Source organism: Psittacula echo (genome assembly GCF_963264785.1).
Source record: "Psittacula echo genome assembly, chromosome: 4".
Lineage (NCBI taxonomy): Eukaryota > Metazoa > Chordata > Aves > Psittaciformes > Psittacidae > Psittacula > Psittacula echo.
Genome location: NC_137738.1, coordinates 100,840,398 through 100,860,234, shown reverse-complemented (window position 1 = coordinate 100,860,234; position 19,837 = coordinate 100,840,398).

The window sequence follows — 19,837 nt, the reverse complement described above, 5'->3', positions numbered from 1 at the left end:
TTTGCACATTGTTTTAGTCGTGTAGCCCTATAACTAAGAACAAGTGGGAAAAATAAGAACAAGTGGGAGAAAATGTAAGGAAGGCAGCAAAAGTAAACTGAACTTCACAGTGGATTACGTTCCAGATACTCCTGAGAACAATTTGAAGTGGACATGGACAAATTGATTTTCTTTCACTGAAGAGGGATGGAGAACATTCAGTTTCAAATCAGGCTTTTTGCTCCTGAATGTCGACAGTGAGCAATGTATCACTTAGAAATGACATGACTGTACCTTCTATCTTGTTTGTCTGTTTGGAAGATGTTGCTTTCCTCTGCTGGGAGATGCTGCTTTCTAACATATTGAGATTTAGATGTTGGAGACTGGCTAGTCTTTGGTCATGTCAAGTCTTAGCATGTAGGAACATTCAACCATACAATAAAGCTGTGAGGAATTTGTTAAATCAGAAACTCAACACACATAAATTACTGAATAAATCAATATATGCATCATTTGGGCATTTTCCCTCAAAAATAAAAATTCTGCTTCCAGTCTTAAAAGCTTTTTGTGCTACAACCAAGGTGATTGTTATTGTGAACAAATGAAGTACAGCAGATAAACAGTAATATTTTTTAATGAAAAATAGTGAACTTTGTACTATCATGAGAAAATATTCAGGGAAAAAAACCCCTAACACTTCTAACACATGTGTTAGTTTACCTAAAAGCATGCAATGAAGCATTTCATAGTGTAAATAAGATAAGGAACTCTAAGGAAGTCACAAATGGGAGGACTGATTTGCTATACTTCAGATAAATAAAAGGGTTAAAATTCAGCTATGTTGCCTGATGATTTCCTTAACTAATGCACAAAAAAGTCAGTCATCTACCCCTGGTGTGATTGAGGCATTCATTTGTCTTTTTGATGCAGAGGAAATGACCAGTTTTGACTGTTAGATATCTAAAGCGAGATGAAATAAATCACAACTACAATTTTTTCCTTCTTTTGGGAGTTCAGTAGGCTAACAAACTTGGCCTGGTGGACCAAAATTTAAAAAATTGTCAAATCAGGTGTGATTAATCTTTTAACTTAGACTTTCTAAAAGTCTAACATCTAAGCTTGACTCCTAGACAGAGGAGAAGGAGAAGCTTGTCCAAAAAGCATATCAGTCTATACTGATGTTAAGTGACATGAATTATCCTTTAGAGGTGCTTGAATACATGCACTATATGGGCAGGCTCTTTACTGAGAAGTCTAATCCTTAGATGGCTAAAAATAGCTGAGATAAATCTTACTTTATGTGGTTTCATTAATTATCAGTAGCTGCAGAGACTATTTCTGTGGTGGTCAAATGACATGGCAGGATACTTTGGAGTCTATTTGAGAACCAGCAGAATCTCAGTGAGAGTATGTAAATAGGCTGCAGATCCATACTGAAGTCCTTATGAGCACAGAGACCTATTGTAAAGATTGTTTTCTGGGGACTTGGCTGATTTATGGGATTTTGACAGCAGGTGCTCCTGCCCAATTGGAAGAGAACAAGAGGAAAAGAGGATTCTGCTAACCGCAGATTAAAGATAGATTGTTCAGCTATTCTTTTTTTGATGCTGCAAGAAGCTGGTGTTGTGTAGAATTTGGATACTGCTCTGTTGAGTCTGGGAAAGCTAAATAAGATCAAAAAAGAGCTTTGGGGCAGTTCATGGAAGTGTTTTAGCACAGTGATTATTGTATTTGGACTAGTGGTAGTAATTATGAAATACTAAATCCCTGAAAAGAGGAAGCGAGACAGGAGGGCTGGAGAAAAAATATTTTAGCACTACAGTATCACAGTATCACAGTATGCTAGAGATTGGAAGGGACCTCAAAAGATCATCTAGTCCAATCCCCTGCCGGAGCAGGAACACCTAGATGAGGTTGCACAGGAAGGTGTCCAGGCAAGTTTTGAATGTCTCCAGAGAAGGAGACTCCACAACCCCCCTGGGCAGCCTGTTCCAGTGTTCTGTCACCCTCACTCAGAAGAAGATTCTTCTCAAGTTTAAGTGGAACCTCTTGTGTTCCAGTTTGTACCCATTACCCCTTGTCCTATCATTGTTTGCCACTGAGAAGAGCCTGGCTCCATCCTCGTGACACTCCCCCTTTATATATTTATATACACTAATAAGGTCACCCCTCAGTCTCCTCTTCTCCAAACTATAGAGACCCAGCTCCCTCAGCCTTTCACAGAATCACAGAATCACAGAACATTAGGAATTGGAAGGGACCTCAAAAGATCATCTAGTCCAATCCCCCTGCCGGAGCAGGAACACCTAGATGAGGTTACACGGGAATGTGTCCAGGCGGGTTTTGAATGTCTCCAGAGAAGGAGACTCCACAACCTCCCTGGGCAGCCTGTTCCAGTGTTCCGTCACCCTCACTGAGAAGTTTCTTCTCAAATTTAAGTGGAAACTCTTGTGTTCCAGTTTGAGCCCATTACCCCTTGTCTTACCATTGGTTGTCACCAAGAAGAGCCTGGCTCCATCCTCGTGACACTCACCCTGTATATATTTATAAACACTAATAAGGTCACCCCTCAGTCTCCTCTTTTCCAAACTAAAGAGACCCAGCTCCCTCAGCCTTTCCTCATAAGGGAGATGCTCCACTCCCTTAATCATCTTTGTCGCCCTGTGTTGGACTCTCTCCAGCAGGTCCCTGTCCTTCTTGAACTGAGGGGCTCAGAACTGGATGCAATATTCCAGATGTGGTCTCACCAGGGCAGAATAGAGGGGAAGGAGAACCTCTCTTGACCTACTGACCACCCCCCTTCTAACACACCCCAGGATGCCATTGGCCTTCCTTGCTACAAGGGCACAGTGCTGGCTCATGGTCATCCTCCTATCAACCAGGACCCCCAGGTCCCTTTCCCCTTCACTGCTCTCTAATAGGTTAGTCCCCACTCTGTACTGGAACCTGGGGTTGTTCCTACCCAGATGTAACACTCTACACTTCCCCTTGTTATATTTCATCAGACTTTTCACAGCCCAACTCTCCAGCCAGTCCAGGTCTCTCTGGATGGCAGCACAGCCTTCTGGCGTGTCAACCACTCCTCCCAGCTTAGTGTCATCAGCAAACTTGCTGATAGTACACTCAATTCCCTCATCCAGGTTATTGATGAAGATATTGAATAATACTGGCCCCAGCACTGACCCCTGAGGCACCCCACTAGATACAGGCCTCCAACTAGACTCCGCCCCAGTGACCACAACTCTCTGGCTTCTGTCCTTCAGCCAGTTCGCAGTCCACCTCACCACCCGACCATCCAGTCCACACTTCCTCAGTTTAGCTGTGAGGATGCTGTGGGAGACTATGTCAAACGCTTTCCTCATAAGGGAGATGCTCCACTCCCTTAATCATCTTAGTTGCCCTGCGCTGGACTCTCTCCAGCAGGTCCCTGTCCTTCTTGAACTGAGGGGCCCAGAACTGGACACAATATTCCAGATGCGGTCTCACCAGGGCAGAGTAGAGGGGAAGGAGGACCTCTCTCGACCTACTAACCACCCCCCTTCTAATACACCCCAGGATGCCATTGGCCTTCTTGGCCACAAAGGCACAGTGTTGGCTCATGGTCATCCTCCTATCCACTAGGACCCCCAGGTCCCTCTCCCCTACACTGCTCTCTAACAGGTCGTTCCCCAACCTATATTGGAACCTGGGGTTGTTGCTGCCCAGATGCAGGACTCTACACTTTCCCTTGTTATATTTCATCAAGTTATTCCCTGCCCAACTCTCCAGCCTGTCCAGGTCACGCTGGATGGCAGCACAGCCTTCTGGCGTGTCAGCCACTCCTCCCAGCTCAGTGTCATCAGCAAACTTGCTGATAGTACACTCAATTCCCTCATCTAAATCGTTGATGAATATATTAAATAATACTGGTCCCAGTACTGACCCTTGAGGCACTCCACTAGATACAGGCCTCCAACTAGACTCCGCTCCATAGACTACAACTCTCTGGCTGGAATCCAGCATCATTTATGATGATCCAGACTATGTCAGGCATTAACACAGAACTAGCAAATATCAAACAGGACTTATGGGAAAACCTGTGCCCTCCTGGTGTGGCAGATAGAAGTTGTATGAAGCACTACAGCATCTCATGCGGCTCTGGACACCACTCTGTGAGCAACTGCATTGATGTCCTAGCAACTAAATAGGTTTCTAATGTTCTGCAGCTAACTCAATGGCTGCTGTTCCCACTCAAGAATAGCATCTGCAAGCAATTGAGGCTCTTATTGTGGTAGAAAGCCTATAAATTGATGTGACCTCTTTTTGTACAAGTAGAAATGCTGTTCTGTTGAAGGGTGCTAATAGCTTTCTGCTAGTGGGTCACAGATCCACTGACAATGGCAGACATTGCTAAAGGCTGTTGGTGTGTCAAGTATTCTGTTTCAGATGTAACCCAAGTGCTATACAGCCCTTTTGAACAATAAAAGTCAGCTGTAGGCAGCAGGAGCACCATCAGAGCAATAAACTCTGTCAGACAGCACAGCAGCCAAAGCTAGCTCAGGTTGGTAGTGTGCAGGCTACCCTTTGTTGTCAATGCATAGGTTAAGATAATGGATCTATATGCATTTTAGAGGAGAAAGCCAGTAGAAAGAGGTGAAAGCTGAGCTTTGTGCCTGTGACTTCACTGCCTATGACTAGAACTGATGTGACTACACTTTTTTTTTACCCCTTGGATTTCTATCTTCACTAGGATTGAGCCACCCCCACACAGCATTGAACCTGAGCTGGCAATCCTGTCTGGATTGTTAATTCAACTAGGGGCCTATCATAATTGTTCAAGTCATTGTTTTTGAATTTGAAAATCATTGTTGCTTGGTGTACATTCGTATTCCATGAAGGAAAAAGTCTAGCTATTGTTTGGCTCTTCTGTCTTGTAAGAATTAGGATTTTCTCCAGATCCTTTATGGACAAGCAAGACAATGCACTGTCCTTATTGTCTTTACTGAGATCGAGGTGCAAAAGAAACCCACGTAAATGGAAGTATTTCAGGATTCCTCATCCTGAAAAATAAGACCACAAAATGATTTGACAATCAATTCCCTGATCAAAGAGTGCTAAGTTCTTCCATGGGATTTACCAAGCAGAAGCATGTGCACATTTGGGATAAGCAGAGAACTCCTGGTATTCATTGAGCCAACTACACACTCACTGAACAGGCAACCCAGCAGACATTGTAAGTCTGACATATTCTAAAGACATCAGATTTGCTGAATTTTAGGAGTGGAATACCTCGCGTCAGCAGCCAGAAGCTCCCTATTTGCATATGTTCCCTAAATATGCAGTGTGCACACTGAATTTTGCACATCCTTGGAGCTGGTGCTCCAACCAGCCTGCAAGATGTCAGGAAATGCTGGAGGAAATTTAGTTCAAGTTCCTTAAATTCCAGCCATACACAAATTAGAGACCGAAAAAGGAAAGACCAAGTGTCTGCTAATATTACCTTGACTACAAGAACTGGATTTTTCATAACCTGTCATTCATTTGCACGAGGTTGCACCCTGTTCTAATACAGCTTTCTTGCCAGAGAAACAATTTTGATACCACAGAAGTGACCACACAAGTTCAGTTACAACAATTGTGAGCTGGGAACTTTGCCCTCAAAAACACAATGCAATTTTCATATTCATCTGTATAGGGACTACATTAGTCTGATTATAAACTGTTACATATTTTGCAATAGTAACAGGAAATGTACTTCTCAGAAGTTAGAAAAAGCATATTAGCCAATTCTAATGAAAAGATAACTTGCATGGCTTTAACTCTAAACTAATATTTTTCTATCCTACAAAAGCAAATAACAAGTCTCACTTTTTTAATACACTGGACCAACCCACAGTAGCTGTTTTGAATCTGATTTTTAGTTAATCACCCAAAACATCATTTGTACTTATAGGATCTGTGTTCCCCTCCTGAAGCTGGCTCCAAAAGAGTGCTGCTTGCATGCTTTTTCCTCCTCCACCATCACAGTTCCTTCTGATGCTCTTTCTGTAGGTGATATTATCATGCTGATGTCTATCACCATTGGGCATGTGGCACAGAGACAGCAACATGGAGCATAGTGAAAGCAGTAACAGCAGAAGCAGAAATAGCAATGGCAGTAGCTGCTGTGGTGACAGCAGAAATAGCCTCACTGACAGCAGCTGAGAAAGAAAAGCTGTTTTCCTGACCTGCAAATGTGAGTTTAAATGTTTGCCTGCTTGATTTATAACTGACACAATCTATAGATTCCAGACCATTTAAGTTTTGGAATGTGCTGAAGATGTCTGGAGACAAACCTCTGATGAGCGTACTGTGGTTGAAAGCTTAGTTTTCCTTGAACGCTTTCTAGAATTGGTTTTATGAATGTTGTGTATGTGTTTGCATGTTGGACTATGGAAATGGTCTAATAATATGTGCCAGGTTTAGCAAGTTAGTTGCAAAACCACTTTACACTTATTTTCTAACACGTGGCTTCTGGAAACCAAAAAGCCCCATGCTTTTAGTCATATGTTATGTAGCAAACACAGTGAAAACTCAGATGGTTCAATTCTGCAAACTGAATGCTCTCAGCTGTGTTTGGCAAAACAGCCTTAGTATTTTACAGGTTTATGCTCCAGAAATGCAGATCATCAAGCAAATGGACGTATTATAGGTAATAAATATTCTTCTCCCAAAGTCCCTCCTGTCTGTATGAGTGACTCTTGTCTTCCCATATCTCATCTTTTTGAAGGCTGGCCCCAGTGGTCCTTCTGAGGTGTCTAGTTTTGCATCCTTGACTTCCATCGGCATTAATGAGGGTTACAGATGTATGCTGCTTTTCAAATATCAGAGAGCAAGTTGCTGTTCAACACTGCCTTTAACCTAAGCAGTACACAGCAAAATGCTGTCAAGTAAAGGGATAATTCCAGGTGATTCCCATGCTAGACACCCTATGGACTTTTACAGACACTGCAGATATAACTGCCAGACTTCGGAACATTCACTCTTCAGGGTCAGCAGTATATGCTCTCACCATGGAAAAAACCCAGCTTTTTTCATGGTAAAAACTGATTCTTCTTTCCTTCTTTCTGTTCCTCTGGGAGAACTAGCATCCTGAATTCCTTTCCAGTGTAGATTTGGGCAAATTTAATCCAGTATTTTGTTCATTATTAAATGGTGATGCAGCCCTGAAAGAAATTAAGGAGTCACATCAATTAGTGTTGTGGAGAAAGTGTAACTCTGCCTTACACAACAGTTTTATAGAAAAGTCTGTTCACATCTCTAAGGCAAAACTATATCTTAGACAGCAAAGGTCACATTAATTATATAGAATTTTAGATCTTTACAGCTTAGATGTTTACATCTGAGATAATCATCTAGTTGCTCTTTCTTGTCACTTTGAAGAAACAAGCACTTTTTGGTACAACTCATCTCAAGATAGGTCTCTAAAACAACCCAGATGAATCATGCTGTAGAAATGTTAATTTCTCTCCACTAACTATAAAAGGAACCTGGCTCATATGAGAGTTAGGGTGGCTTCCATAATTTCCTGAAAGGGTTTTGGAACTGCAGGGAGGAAGCATTTTATCTCAGTGGAATGCAGTAGTGCAAAGAGCTCCAGTAATTTCTGGAGTATGAGTAGGAGCAGTTTGAGGAAGGACATGCTTGGAGATGTACATAGTACAAACATTACTAGGACTGGAGTATAGCTCTGTTTTCATACTCTGAAGGAAAATCTCAATCTGCTGATGAAACGTATTTGCCTTGGGCTACTTGAGATGTCTTGGGATATCCAGGACTTCCACACAAAACTGATACACTGATGGTAGCCTCTTGCCTGCCTGGTATGGCAGCTGGAGGCCAAGGAGGATACCCTAGAATATCTTAAGTGGCCATAAATGTCTTGGAACCCTATTCAATACAGTCAATAATCTAAGGAGTGATTCATCTCACGTTTTCAGTTAGCTGACTTTCTCTCTAAGTACCTCTGATTTAATTGACCAGATAGTTGTTGGTTGTAAAGGGAGTTTAAACATGCATGTGAAATATATGTGCACATGCAAGGTGTATTTTACATGTGCATGTGAAATTATGCAGTGATTTTGATTGGAACTTATGGCATGATTCATTTGCCTAAATATTATCGTCTATTGCTGTTTGGGATGCTCTAGATTAACCTATTGGAACTCTAATTTCCTGTCAAAAAGGATGTGTGTTTTTTCGAAGTCCTCTGCCTGCACTATGTTATAGCTTAGATGCCAGTGGATATCAGAGATAGTGCTAGATATTGACAAAAAAGAATGAAGTCACATATTTTAAGCTGGAACTGGATCCTGCCCTAAATGTCTTCTATTTTAAAAGGGTTATTGAAAATTTGCAGATTGTAGAAGCTGTTTGGTTTTGAATTAGAGAATACACTAATCTATTTTCAATATATTTATTTTATCAGAACAATGACCAAAGATACATGTGACTACAAAGTAGAAATATTTTCAATAGATAGAAATTACCATGTACTTTGAAATAACAAAAATTGAAGATGAACAAACAAGTGAAGCAAACTAACGACAGTTTCATTTTAGAAATTAGGTAAGACTCTCTTGACTAATTAAAGGGAAAAATTACAAAGGGAATTAATGAAGCTTATGTTACTTGAAGTCTTCAAATTAAAACAAGATACCTTTCCTGAAGTTCTGATTTGATGAAAGCAAGTTTGTGAGCTCAGTAGAAGGGTAACTGGGGAAAACTAGATGGCATGTGGTAGGCTGGAGATTAGACTGGATGCCGTATTGATCTCTTCTGGCACTAAACACTACAGATTATGCTGAAACAAGAAGAGTCTGACATGAATTCAGCTGTGCTTGCTGGACATAATTTTTTATTTTTTTTCAGCAGAAAATGTATTGACTTGGGCAGTCTCTGTATCACACCCTTCCTCCTTTATTCCATTAATTAACTATGAGGAAATTGCAAAATTCTCAAAGGTATTTGTTGTTGCAGTTACTTGTATACTACACAGTCACATATGTATTTGCTGTTAACTTTCTTCAAACCTTTCTTGTTGCCTTCTGCACCTTTTTCTTCGTTTATTCACCTGTTGCACATTATCCAACTCCCAGAGCTCAGACTCTCTGGATAGATAATGCCTTCATGCTAGTGCTTTATTTCTAATATAGTGAGGCATTGATTTATTTTTTTTAACTGAACTTCCTTTCATTAATAATAGTAATTCAATTCTTTTCTTTCAAACACAGTAATTCCTCAGCAAATTGGAAAGTGAGGATGAAGATTATTCACAATTGATTGATGATGAAATTATCTATGTGTCAGTCAGCAGTGGTAATGAGTGTAGAAAAAGAACCTCTATTAGCAGATGAAATATGCAGCTTTGTTTCTGTTCTCAGACTGTTAATTTCTTATTCAGTGATGCTAATGTGAAATTATGTTACATTTCTCTAAAATGTTTATCTTGCTCCCAAGACTTTATATTTAACTCTCTCAGACTATATTTATTACTACAGCAGCATAAGAAAATGCAAGGTCTTCCTTATCTGAGGTACTGAGGGTAAGTTTATACTGCCTTTTTGGAACCTTTGCTTATTCTCATATGAGTCTTAGTCTCCACTCCCCACTTTACTGCTTGTGCTGAGTGTAGCAGCTGCTTTCCTTGTCAAAGGAACTCAAATATGAATTTAGGTGTTGCTATTGAGGTACAAATCTAGCTAGAAAATTCCATGGTGTTTATACTCCTAAAGATACCATCAAGGCTTCAAGTGAGGTTTTCAGAAGCATCAAGGTTCTCAATCCAATTAAATACATTTGGAACATGGAATTGGCTTTCTAGGGACAGAAGCGTCAGTTTCTTCATTTATGTTTTACGCATGCCTCTGTAGTATCTAAACACTCTGAAAATAACTACTCTGCTTGATATTCCTAAGCAGAAATAGATGGTACTAATTCTATTCTACTGACAGTGATATGCAGCATTAAATAAGTTTTTGAAACACATTAAAAAGCTCTGATTATTTTCTTTTCAAGACTTTTTGCATCTTACAGCATCTTTCTATGTCACTTAAGGAACCCGAATTCTGTATTCTTAAATTTCAAGCGATCAATTCTGCAATGGAAACTTGTCACCAACTTAAGGGGATAACATTTGCTTTCAGACTCTGTCACAGCAACATCCAGACCTCTCTCCTCCATAGCTATCCCATTTTTGTAATCACATTGGCTGTCCAGTTTCAACATTTTCCCTCCCAATCTCTTTTTATCCTTTCTTTTATAGCACACTCTCCACTCTTGTGCATTATTTCCACTGTTGCTATATCTGTCATCCTCTTTCCAAGACTGAATCCTCTAATTATAGTGCCCCCAGACTGATTCTTTGTCTCAGTCTACTCTCTTCACCTTATTGTACTTTTACTGTGGTCCAGCTGCTGTCCTTTGTGTTTTCTAGTTTTTACAGTTGAAGAATCATTGAAGACTTATAAGAGACAATAACCCTCTAGCCATTTTCTCTGGCTGACTTTAGAGGGAAAATTGCCATAATTTCAGCGAATTCCCTCCCTTCTCAATATGCTCACAGCCATCAGAATTATTTACAGAGAAGCTTCAGTAATTCTGGAATGAACGCATATTTTTTATTTCCCCCAAGCTGACTGCTGACTTTTGGAGTTCTGTCATTGTGGTAAAAGAAGTAGTTTTAGTATCACTGTCATTACAAAAAGAAGATGTGCTGAATGGAAAACTCTAGACCATAGAGTGTTAAGAAAAAAAAAACCAACCCAACAACAAGAAGAAAAAACATAAGAAAGTGATAAATATTTTTTGCAGATAAACAACAGTGTATCTTGGAACTGCTTGCTGCATAAACTAACTTTTCCTCTTGGTTTACTCTTTCCAGAGCAGCTAACATCCATGCATTTCACTTGAACTAGTAAAATTTTAATGACTTTTCAGCCACTGTAAACAGAATATTTAGACAGAAAGTGTTGAGAAACCTTACCAATAGTCAATGCCAGCAGTTATGTCTATAATTTAGTGTGTGCAGAAAATCTGCATGATTAGAGCCTAAACTTGTAAGCTGTTTAGGGACAGCAAAAATTACCTTTATCTGGCATTTAGCATAATGGAAATTATCCTCACTGAAATCTTTCCACATATCTTTAAAAAATAATAAAAAAAAACTAGACAGGATTAAAAGTTTAAACAGAAGAATATCTGGAAATGACAGAATAAGAAAATGTTGCATGTATCCGACCTCTGCATCAGATATGGATCAAACCAAGTTGTTTTGGTTGCAATATAGAGAAAGTAATAAAATATTTGCTCTATGTTTCACTAAATTATGCTGTGCAGAATGGAGTATTACAAGCATGTTTACAAATCCTTCATAGCAATGATTTTTTTGTGATGGAAACTGTAGCATACCCAGAAGCATTTGTGAGCACTTTTATACTTAGTTCGCTGCAAACTTCACCATCTGCTCTGCATCAGATTTATTAGCTGAATAGACAGCACTTCATATATCTAGAACCTCCTGTGTGTCCATGCAACTAGACAATAAGCAGACTACTGACTCACACACTTAACGTGGGTGCTGTGTAGTCATTTACTTTATTCTTCAGGTACATAGGAAGTGACAAGGCCTCCTTCTCTATGGATGCAAAAAATATTTGCGTTCTATCTGACCTGCCACAACCAAATCTAATTTTAATGAAACTCACTTATAAACTGAAACTAAAGATGTAGTTGAACTGCATCTTTTTCTGCACACACTAAGTTTAAACCTGAATCTTGCAATTCATGAATACAGAATGGGCATGTGCTAATGGCCACCTTGAAGAAGTCACATTTCTTCAAGGAAAGATTTGAAGCAGTCTTCTACTTGCTTCAAGAGAATTGGCATCAAGTCTTATTCCCTTTACACACATATCTCTCAAACACACCTGTGTTTGAAATAAGGTCTATAAAAATGTCGTCAGCAGCCAACGTGTGAGGCTGGTGTTTGCTGCTCTGTACTTGACATTGTGCAAATCAGGAGCTTGGTTGAGACCAGAGCACCAACATGCAAAAAAACACATAGAGCTTCTAAATGTGTGCTAAGTATTTAAGATCCCTTTGTAGACAGTACCTCTGAGCCTCATACCTGGGGATGATAGCTACAAAACTGGTGCTAAGGGAAAGGTAAGTCTTTCTGAAAGGCAGCTGGAGGTCAGGGCATCAAAAAGGGCTTCCAAAAAGACAGCAAGGTCCTACATTTGAATCATGGAATCATAGAATATCTCAAGTTGGAAAGGACCCATTAGAATCATCAAGTTCAGCTCTCTGCTCCTCACTGGACTTCCCGAAACTAAACCGTATAACTAAGAGTGTTGTCCAGGTGCTTCTTGAACTCCTTCAGGCTCAGTGTCATGACCACTTCCCTGGGGAGCCAACAGGCTCCAGTGACTGACCACCCTCTCCTTGAAGAACCTTTTCTTAACGTCCAGTCTGAAATTCCGCTGACACAGCTTCATTCCATTTTGCCATGTTCTGTCACTGGTTTCCATGCTGCCCCCCTTTAGGAAGCTGTAGTCGGCTATAAGGGCACCTCTCAGCTTTCTCTTCTCTTAACTGAACAGATCAAGTGACCTCAGCTGCTCCTCCTAAATCATGTCCTTAAGGCCTTTGATTATCTTGGTTGTCTTCCTCTGGACACATTATTGTCTGATATCCTTCTTATACTGAGGTGCCCAAAACTGTACACCATACCTGAGATGAGGCAATACCAGTGTGGTATAGAGTGGGAGACAATATAAGACAATTGAATCAAGTCGAATTGAGACAGTTGAATCAAGAATCTTTTCCATACAATCAGTGAAGTTTAAAAGGAAATTTATTTTGCCTTAAATGAGTGTCCTGGGTTCAGCAGTAGCAGTCATTTTTTTTTTCTCCTTCTTAGGAACTGGTGCAGCGTTGTGTTTTTGACTTTCAGCCTGGGAACAGAGCTGATAACACCGATGGTTTTAGTTACTACTCAAATGTTTAGCCTGATCAAGGACTTTGTGAGTCTCATGCTCTGCCAGTGAGGAAGGGAAGCTGGGAGGAAGCAAAGACAGGACACATGCCCCAAACTAGCCAAAGAGGTATTCCATACCACAGCACGTCATGCCCAGGATGTAGAACTGAGAGTCCCAGGAAGGGCTGGAACTCTGCTGAATGGGAGATGAGGTATTGGTATCGGTCGGCGGGTGGTGAGGTGGTGTATTCTCTTCCCTTGTTATTTCCTTTATCATTATTATTATAGGTGGTAGCAGTAGTGATTTGTGTTATACCTTAGTTATTAAACTGTTCTTATCTCAACACATGGGAGTTTCATTCTTTCAATTCTCCTCCCCATCCCTCCAGGAGCAGAGGGAAGAAAGGTGGGGGGGGAAGTAGACTGCGTGGTTCTAATTTACGGCCTGGGCTTAAACCACGACAATGAGGCAAAATGAATTTGATGTAGTTGCCCACATATGGGCAACTACAACCATTTTCAGTGTCAGATGGAGTCTCTATCTTCAAGAAGGCATGTTCCCTGTAGATTATAGAGGATATCTTCCAGCCCCACCTGGACTTTCAGGTATCTGAAGGCATCTGAAATGCTGTTAGATGATCCTGCTAAATATTTAAAATATAAATATAACACAAACTAAGTACGTAGTCATGTCTTGATATATTCTCCTCTTTGTTCTTCAAGAAATAGCACAACCCTCAGCACTGACTGGTTACCTAAAGAAAGTTTACACTCAAAGTGTGACTTACAAAATATACTAAATATTATGATTTGATGAATAGAATAGTCATAATCGTAGTCCATAAATAAGTGGTCCGAGTTCTGAACTGTATTTTCAAAAATAAAGATGCAAAATTAAGGAGACTGGACTTATTTCACCTTCAGCACTTCAAGATGTGTGATTTCCAGTAATTTCCTTAGTGTTTCTGCACTAGCCACAGTAGGAATGTCTGTAACGTCTTAGTCTTCTGCTCTTAGACAGAGAATGCTGTCACAACTCAGATGAGTGAATGAGGCACAGTATCAGACCAGTTGTCGTCAAGAGCTACTGTGGAAAGCATAACTAATGGACTTCTTATCATCTTTCAGCAGCCACTGTATCACCCTTGAGTATGATGGAAACATGAGCAATACCACTGGAAGATTCACTGTGTCTGCACAGCTTTTATTTGGCCTTTTATTTTCTGCATAAACTACTTCTTCCTTCTCAGTGCTATTCTTGGCTTTTCTCACCCCTGTCTTCCCTCCTTCATTTGGCTTTGTGGAATCATACACTGCAAACAGAACAAGGAAGAAATCTGTACTGTCACCCTCATGGTGGGAGCTTCATGTGAGCTTCAGAAAACTTAAGGGGTAATATATAGCATTCACATTCACAGCGATAAGGCAAAGAAAACGTGAGGAAAGTGTTTACACTTGGTGAGATTCCTGAAATCATTTTATCCCATCTTGAAAGAATAGGGGCCACAAACAGGCATCCCTGTTATTGCTCTGGTTGCTGTGGGAACAGGTATTTGCATGTTCACCTCCAGGAGTGCAAACACATCACACCCAGTGCTCACTCTTTGCAGTGCCCCTGATGGAACTCTTGTTTTGCAGAACAACAGGTTTATTCTTCCTGCAAGTTAAAATGTAGTACAAATTAAAAAAAAAAAACAAAAAAACAACAAAAAACCCAAACCAAGAAAAAAAGAAAACCAATCTCTTTGAATCTTCAGTTTGGCCAAACATGGAGACTATCACAGGATAAAACATGATTTGTCTTCCAAAAGGTTTGATATTGTAAACTCCTTTTACAAAGCTTTTTCCATTATTCCCTCTCCAACAGCTGGCATCTAACTCTCCTGTTAACAGTCCCAATTGGGGTAATCACTCTAAAACTTTAGTAGAAAAAGACACACAGAAAACAACAGGTATGTATTCATTTGGGTAAGTACTTACACAATTTAACTCTACCTGAGCACTTTCTCAAAGAAGACTTCAGTTAAATGAAAACAATCATAAATCAATATAATCCAATTATTCTGTTAACCTCCTTATTTTAGTGCTCACAATAATGAAATATAGCTGAATTATATTAACAGTGATTTTTATTATTATACCCTTCTCTGAAGCATCTGTCAGCATGGTAGATGGTCATCCTACAGAAATAAAAATAATTCAGCAACAAGGAAAGCTTCTATATATATGTCAGTTAAAAAAAAAAGACTAGGGAAACTGTGGGCCCTCTCCAGAAGGAAACAGAATAACTGATTACCTGGGATACGGAAAAGGGTGTGTTACTTAACAACTTCTTTCTCTTGGTCTTCACCAACAAGTGTTCCAGCCAAATCATCCAAGTCACAGAAGGCAAAGACAGGGGACTGGAAGAATGAAGAACCCCCAACTGTAGAAGATCAGGTTTGAGACCATCTAAGGAACCTGAAGGTGCACAAGTCTATGGAACCTCATGTTATGCAGCTATGTGTCCTAAGAAAACTGGTGGATGAAGTTGCTAAGCCACTAGCCATCAGATCTGAGAAGTTGTGGCAGTCCAGTGAAGTTCTCACTAACTGCAAATGGGGAAACATAATCCACATTTTTAAAAAGGGAAATACAGAAGACTCAGGGAACTCCAGGCTGGTCAATCTCACCTCTTTGCCCAGCAGCTAAGGAATTGGCTGGATGGTTGCTCTCAAGGAGCTGCGGTCAACAGCTGAATGTCCAAGTGGAGAACAGTGATGAGTGGCTTTCCTCAGGGGTCAGTAAAGGCACCAACCAGTGCTGTTTAACATCTTGTCAGTGACAGGAACAGTGGGATTGAGTGAACCCTCAGCAAGTTTACCGATGACACCAAGCTGTGCAGTGTGGTCAACACACTGGAGGGAAAGGATGCCATCCAGAGGGACACTGACAGGTTTGGGAGGTGAGCCAGTGCAAACCTTATGAAGTTCAACCAAGCCAAGTGTAAGGTTCTCCACCTGTGTCAAGACAATCTCAAGCACACATGCAGGCTTGTCAGAGAATGAATTAAGAGCAGCCCTGAGGAGAAGGACTTGGGGGTGTTGGCTGATGAGAAGCTCACCATGACCTAGTAATGGGCGCTCGCAGCCCAGAAAGCCAACAATACCCTGGGCAGCATCAACAGAAGTGTGACCAGCAGGTCAAGGGAGGTGATTCTGAACCTTTACTCCATTCTCATGAGACCAGGCCTGGAGTGCTGCAATCAGTTCTGGGGCCCCCAACACAAGAAGTATGTGAACCTGTTGTAGCAAGTCCCGAAAGAATAAATTAAGGAAAATTTTTCTACTGTGAGGGTGGTGAGGAACTGGAACATACTGTCAAAAGAAGTTATGGGTTTCCCATACCTGGAAGTGTTCAAGGAGAAGTTAGACAGGACTTTGAGCAACCTAGTCCAGTGGAAGATGTCCTTGCCTATGGCTGGTGTGTCAAAAGTAGATGTATTGCACTTTTGTGTAATCTGTTGCTGAAAACCTTCACCAATAGAAAAGATTTCATAGAATCATAGAATCAATAGTTAGGGTTGGAAAGGACCTTAAGATCATCTAGTTCCAACCCCCCTGCCATGAGCAGGAACACCTCACACTAAACCATGCCACCCAAGGCCTCATCAAACCTGGCCTTGAACACCACCAAGGATGGAGCACTCACAACCTCCCTGGACAACCTTCCAGTGCCTCACCACCCTCACAGTAAAGAGTTTCTTCCTTAGATCCAATCTAAACTTCCCCTGTTTAAGTTTTAACCCTTTACCCGTTATCAATTTAAATTGATATTGAAGCCAAACCCTCCCAGAACTTTGAAGGAATTAATTTTTAGACCTAGACACCATTAAACAACCCCATCTTGTATCCCACAGCTAAAAATCTCTTGCTAACAGATTTGTGACTTACTGATCAGTCAGCAGACTGAAATAGTATTAGAGGAGTAGCAGACAGAAGGAGGTCACACGACTCTTCTTTCCTGCTCTGCCAGATACAAGTGCTAAAACTTTCATGTTTGAGAATATTTTACATCATTTTAAGACACTGTTAATGACAGACATAGCTCGGGCTTCACTCTCATTGCATCTGGGAGGGGTGACATATCAGAGAAAAATGAGAATAAAGGGAGTAAGGGGAATTTTTCTTATTATGAGAATTCACTGACCTAATTTATAACTTATTTTGCCCCTGTGCTCATGTCAAACCCTCTCCTTCTGATAAAAACATGCATAAATTAGACATTAAAGAGTCAAATGTATCCTTTAAATGCTGCTTTGTGACAAACACTCTGAATCACTGCTGCCTAGCTAATTCCAAGGGTTTACAGAAAAAAATCTCCAGCAATGCACAAGCGTCATGGTAGCTATTCTTGTGCTGCGTAAACTTTTCAGGTCCTATAGAACACTGCAGATTCAAGGGTACTTACCCATCAATGAACAGAAAAGGAATGCTCAGTAGAAAGAGCGTTAGAGAGTAGAAATTATCTCTTCTTATTTTATTTCAGGTTTTGAGAAATATGGGAAGAAAAATCAGTATTAGATGAACCTTAAAAAGAGCAATGATTAAAGTCTCTATGGTTCTAACATTTGAGATTAATAAATTCATAGAATCATAGAATCGTAGGATGGTTTAAGATGAAAGTGGCTTTGAAGATCATCTTGTTTTAACTCCCTTGCCATGGGCAGGGTCACCTTCCATTAGACCAGGTTGCCCAAAGCCCCATCCAACCTGGTCTTAAACACTTCCAGGTGTGAGAAATTCACAGCTTCCTGAGACAAACTGTTCCAGTGCCTTACCACTCTCACAGTGAAGAATTTCCTCCCTACATCTAATCTAAATCTACCCTGTTTCAGTTTAAAGCCATTCCCCCTTGCCCAACCAGTACATGCCCTTTTATAAAGTCCCTTTCCAGCTTTCTCGTAGGCCCCTTTAGGTACTGGAAGGCAGGTCCAAGGTCTCCCTGGAGACTTCTGTTCTCCAGGCTCAACAAGCCGAAATCTCTCAGCTGGTCTTCACAGGAGAGGTGCTCCAGCCCCATGAGCATCCTTGCGGTCTTCCCTTGGACTCACTCCAACAGGTCCATTAGAATCATTAAAACCATTTCTGTTCTTCTTTTGTGTTAGACTCCATTACCCATCATCACAGACATAGAATCATAGAATCATAGAATAGTTAGGGTTGGAAAGGACCTTAAGATCATCAAGTTCCAACCCCCCTGCCATGGGCAGGGACATAGAGAAAGCTTCTCTCTATAGCAGCATACAGTGGCATAGGCATCACCAAAATCAATCACATGTTCTTTAATTACTAGAACCTGTCAAGTCTAGCAAAGACCAGTTGATGTTTGAAGACATCAATGCTATTATTTAAATAACTGCTCACTAGACTTGTGTGATTTGGTTATTCTAAAAACTGGAATCTGCTTTTTTCCTAAGTATGGAGAGAAACAATACTAATGATATTAGTCATGAACAAGCTTGTCATTGTGAATATAAAAAAACCCTAATTATATGTACCTCTCAGGCTTACCAGAGAATCAATAATTTAAAAAAAACAAAAGGCAATTTTTACCTGGAATATTTAGTAGGGTTTTTTTCAGGTGATCATTCTTTTTGATAAAACAGTCTTTTGAATAAGTGTACCTTGCTGGCTCAATTCAAATGTTAGAATAGAAATATATAAAGCCAAACAAATGAACAAATACAACTAGTCTAGAAAACGTGCTAGAAAAACAAGAGAATATAGTCAGAAGAGAATATATAACACAACAGATCTGGAATGTCTTGGTCTTATGCCTTGTTATATTGAAATAGCCATGGGAAAAACCATGCTGAACTACCTAGCCTGTAAACTAATGCCTACAAATATGCAGTGCTTAGTACGTCATATGGGAACAGCTGCACAGAGGATGCTTTGTTATAAATAAATCTGCACCTTGTCCAGCTTTCACTGGGAGAGTCCTACTGAGAGCAAAGATTTATTCATTGGGCATCTTGATGATAAATCTGAATTTCAGAATTTGGATTCTTTCCTGTCCCTTGGAGTCTTTGAGAAATGAAATGGGGAAAGAGCATAGAGAAACCTTGGTTGTGCTCTCCATGAATCGACTGAAGGTGCTTATTTTCTCAGTTTCTCAAAACAGTGAACAGCAACAGTATTAAATCTCAAAAATCCAAAACCCAGAAGAAAATCATAAAACCCTTCCCAGCCCCATAAAACCCTTCCCAGGTCCATAAAATAGACAAAAATATCTTTGTATACACAGTGTATGTTAAAACAGTTACCTACATGATTTTTTTTTTTTTTTTTTAATAGAAAAAAAGACAAATATTTCCTTTAAGTTTTCTCTCAGGACTCTTTTGCCAGGTTCAATGGTGTGAAACAATATCCACAAGAATGCTCATCCACAGTAACTGCTGTCATATATCCCAGCCTGAACTAAAAACGTTGCCAGGCATCCCATACACGTTGTCAGTGACCAACTACAAGTGCAAAAGTAGTTTTGGGACCTTTCAAATTGTTCAGTTATGACCTAATTAGAAAAGACATGGTTTTCACTTCCACACAGATAGCTGCTTTCCTGTTCACAGCCTGTGAACATTGTTCTCTGCACTTTTTCATATGCTGGCTAAGCACTCAGGTGTTGACATCGCTATCCTGTATTGCCTGAGGATTTTGTTCACCAGGTATCCTTACACTGAGGGGCAACAGCAATGCTCTAGCATTTAATCAGCCTCCCTTTCAACCCAGTATAGGGTGTGGGATGGTTATGGTGGTTTAAGAGCAAATCAGGTAGCAGACTCACTCCTACAGAAGCATATACATTGTATTATGTTAT